Source organism: Sciurus vulgaris (assembly GCF_902686455.1).
Source record: "Sciurus vulgaris genome assembly, chromosome: 11".
Lineage (NCBI taxonomy): Eukaryota > Metazoa > Chordata > Mammalia > Rodentia > Sciuridae > Sciurus > Sciurus vulgaris.
In genome coordinates this window covers 1,368,807-1,372,721 of record NC_136472.1, presented here as the reverse complement: position 1 = coordinate 1,372,721, position 3,915 = coordinate 1,368,807, and the positions used below count along the sequence as shown (strand labels likewise).

Here is a 3,915-nt window from a genome sequence, read left to right as displayed (position 1 = left end):
GGTTCTGGTGGTGGAGGTGGAGTGGGTGAGAGGAGCAGGTGCAGAGGGAGGAGTGTGGGGTGGAATGTGGGAGCCTCTCTCCCTGGGGCCTTTATACACCTGCTGGCTGTTTATTCTCAACACGTGATTACTTCCTTTTCTGCTGATGCCCTTTCCTGTGGGCCATTGCTATTTTTAATCTCCTTACAGTCCCCAAGCCTGCTGGCCATGCTGGCCCTCTGGGGTCTCTGCACATGTCTCTCCCTCACAGGTGCCCAACTCAGAGGAAGGTCACCTCTCCCTGGCTGGCTGGAGGACTTGTCCTGGCTCTTGGGTTCCCCTGGGACATCCAGGTGCCATGTCCCTGATTACCAGTGTTCAGGGTCTCTTCTCACAGCCTCACTGGGACCATTAGTGTCACAGAAGTGCTAAGTTGAGCTCCGACCACGTCCCACTCCAAATACCAAAGCTGCCAGGGTCTTATTTGGTTAAAGCCCTAAGGGCTACCCACCCTGGATCTGGTGCCTGCTCACGTGACTCTCCTCCTCTTTACCTGGCCCCTTGCCCGTCCCTCACCCGCCATGCCAACCAGGAGTTAGACCCAGGAGCTGTCCAGCTCACTGGGCTCATAAGCGAACATGATGCTTCCCGTGAATCTAATATTTCCTCTGAAATTTCCTTTCGAAAAGTTTCCTCTATGTTTTCCTTCCTAAAAGTCCCACTAGGCAGTGCGGTGAGTGTTTCAATGGGTCCTCTTTGCAGGCAACTGAGGTTGGTCAGTCATTTTCTAATGGACTTGATGCTTCTAAAAAATTATCTCCGTGTTTTTATTGCGGTACAATTTACACCAAGTGGAAAACGCGTTGTCTCCAGGTCCTGAGCCGCGGGTCGCATGCCGCTGGGACACCCCTCGTCCCCTGCCACACCCATGTCACACCAGGAAACCTCCTGGCCGCCATCGCCCTGCAGCGGCTTCTGCCTCTTTGAGGCTGCTGCCAGAGGTCGTGTGCAGGAGACCCAGCGCGTGCGCTGATTCGTCACCAGCACCCCGTTCCCCTCAATGACGGCTCTCTGAAATCGCCGCGACCTGTTCCAGGCAGAACTGTATTCCAGGGGCGAGGCTGCTCCTGAGGTGGGGCTGTACGTGACGTTGCTCAGATGAGCTTCCCGGGACATCTGGAGCCGGTCCTCCTGCGAGTGCCTCTCTAGGACTGGACTGGGGGAACTGGGCAACGTGGGTGTCCACCAGGAACCCGCTTTGCAAAATGGTGTCTCTATTTCTACCCCCACCAGCGAAGCTGGAGAATCTCAGCTGCTCCAGGTCTCCGTCCCCCATTCTGCTCTGCATTTTGTGTCAGGCCTTCTCCCGGGGGCACAGGAGGAAGGGAAGCTCCTGGACACTCGGGTGCTTCCCTCTCTGTGGCTCATCTGGCAGTTTCTGTGGCAGCCTGCACGTCCACTTATTTCTCCTTATCCCACGTGGGCTCTGCCTTGGTTCCCTCCAGAGCTCTGTTAATTCCCCACATGTCGCCGTCGCCTGCAGAAGCTCCACTTGGGTCTTCTTGCACCTTCCATCAGCTTCAGGCAAAGGCGCCCTGTGGCGGGAGGAAAGTAAGAGGAAGTCATACAAAAATTCTCAGTGCCAGCCCATGGGGACCTCCAGCACTGGCTGCCCCATGTGGGCCCACGCCCCAGGCAGATGACACACCTTGCTGCCTCACCCCATCTACCAGCACCTTGAATGCCTCTGCCACCTTCTTGGATTATCTCCACCGCCACTGCCGCCATCTTATTTGAGGTGGTTTCCATTTGGGGACACCTGCTGGAGACCAGAAGCTCATTATCAAGGAACCTACAGGTTAGCTGCTGCTGCTATGACCAACTTGGGACATGGCCGCTTACATCCAGGGATAATGGCCAGGACCTGAGAGATCATCACCAAGGGCCCTGCAGGCATGGTTGTGTCTGAGGTATCCCTGCCAGGAGTGCCAATAGCCACCATCTTGCTGCACAGGCAGGAGAGAGCATTCAAGGGGTCAGTAGCTGGGACATGTGTCAGGGCATCTTGATCCTACATCATCCAGCCAACCAGCCCAGCACCCACCAGGAGCCCAGAGAGACTCCAGAGCACTTGTTTGCACCCCACATCAGCCTGGTCCATGGCTCCACTGAGCACCTGGTCCCACAAGTTTGGCCATACACAGGGCCCTCGGGCTCCCCAGTCCCCAGCCTCCCCACCATCCCCTGGCCACCAACCCACCCAGGCCTGCAGCTATGTGGCTGGCCCACAGCTCTCCACACCTGGTCCCGACTCGCCCAATACAGAACACTTTCCGAGACAGGGGCACAGGTCCTGGTGCTCGGCCTCAGCACCTCCAGGGAGGGGTTCCTGACTGGGAAGTGGAGGGCAGGACAGGAGACTACAATTTAGAGTCTAAGTTATAGACCAGGAACTGCGGGTCCACCAGTGAGCGAGGGGCTCACACGCGTGGCCCCAAGGAGATCCTGGGGTGCCGTCTTCCAGAGGGACTGGCGATGGCTGTACCTGCTCCAGAAGTCCCGCCTCCAAGTCGCATACCTGTCACCTCAGGAACCCGCCATCCTGAGGGCGGGGTTACCAGCAAACCCCCCACTGAGAGAGAAGGGAGGCAGACAAGATGCTGCACTCCAACAGAAACATTGCCCCGTTTTCCTGCAAGACTCTCTTTCTCCTTGTACTCATGCTTTTCTCCATTTGTTTTTTCTTTTTTCATTTCCCGCTCTCACGTCCCCGTCACTGAAATCAAGAACCTTTCATGCATCAAGCTGCTGAGCCTGGAGGACTGAACAGTGAATCACAGATCTCTTCTACGCTGGGTGTTTTTATCTTAAATTCCTCCCTCTCTCTTTTCCTGTGCTTTTTCTGTTTCCTCAGAGTCTCTTTCTCCCTGTTCTCTGCTAACAATCAGCTTCTTTTGATTCTGCTTTCACTCTTCCTGAGATCAAGTTCCACTCTATTCTCACTTCCTCCTCATCAACATTGCACCCTACATGCCTCCCCATCATCTTTGTCCACCTGTAGAAACTCTAGACTTTATTGCAAACCTGTTATTTACGCTGTAGATGATGATCGAACACCTCATCTCTGTTTATTACAACAACACTGTGAACGTCTTCATGGGGCTCTTTGGTCTGGGGCTGCACATTGTCTGTACTGGGTGCTGGTGATATTGGATTCCCCCTTCAAAGTGAGGTGCTGGAAACCTGCAGGGGCACCATAAACCTATAGGGGAAGCCGCAATAACAGAGGCTATGACAATAGAACCCGTCGTCAGCACGGGAGAAGAGATATCAGAAAAGGAGTTGAGAATGCACACAATTAAACGATCTGCAAAGTAAAGGAAGAGATAAGAGAGCAAATGCAGGCAATGAAGGGTCACCCCAATAAACAGTTAGAGTAAATGCAGGAAGCAAATGATGGTTTCAATAAAGAGGGAGATTCTGGAAAAAAAAAAAAAAGAAAAGAAAACCAGAAATCCTTGTAATGAAGGAAACAATAAACCAAATTAAAAGCTCAATATTAAGCATCACCAACAGACTAGATCATTTGGAAGACAGAATCTCAGACAATGAAGACAAAATATTTCATCTTGAAAATAAAGTTGACCAAACACAGAAGATGGCAAGAAATCATGTACGGAAACTCCGAGAACTATGGGAGATCATGAAAAGACCAAATTTAAGAATCATTGGGATTGAGGAAGACACAGAGATACAAACCAGAGGAATGAACATCCTATTCAGAAATAATATCAGGAAGTTTCCCAAACCTGAAGAATGAAATGGAAAATCGAATACGTGTGGCCCCGGGACCCCAAATGTACAGAATGTCAACAGACCCACACAAGGCACATTTTAACAAAAATACCTCACACACAAAATAAAGATAGAACTTTA

General features: G+C 52.1%; 1 protein-coding gene across 1 annotated transcript in view; it reads left to right on the top strand.

Annotated features, from left to right (window-relative positions):
* IFITM10 (interferon induced transmembrane protein 10) overlaps positions 1-3,915 on the top strand; it is a 289,205-nt gene that overhangs the window by 113,320 nt on the left and 171,970 nt on the right. The window lies entirely within an intron of this gene.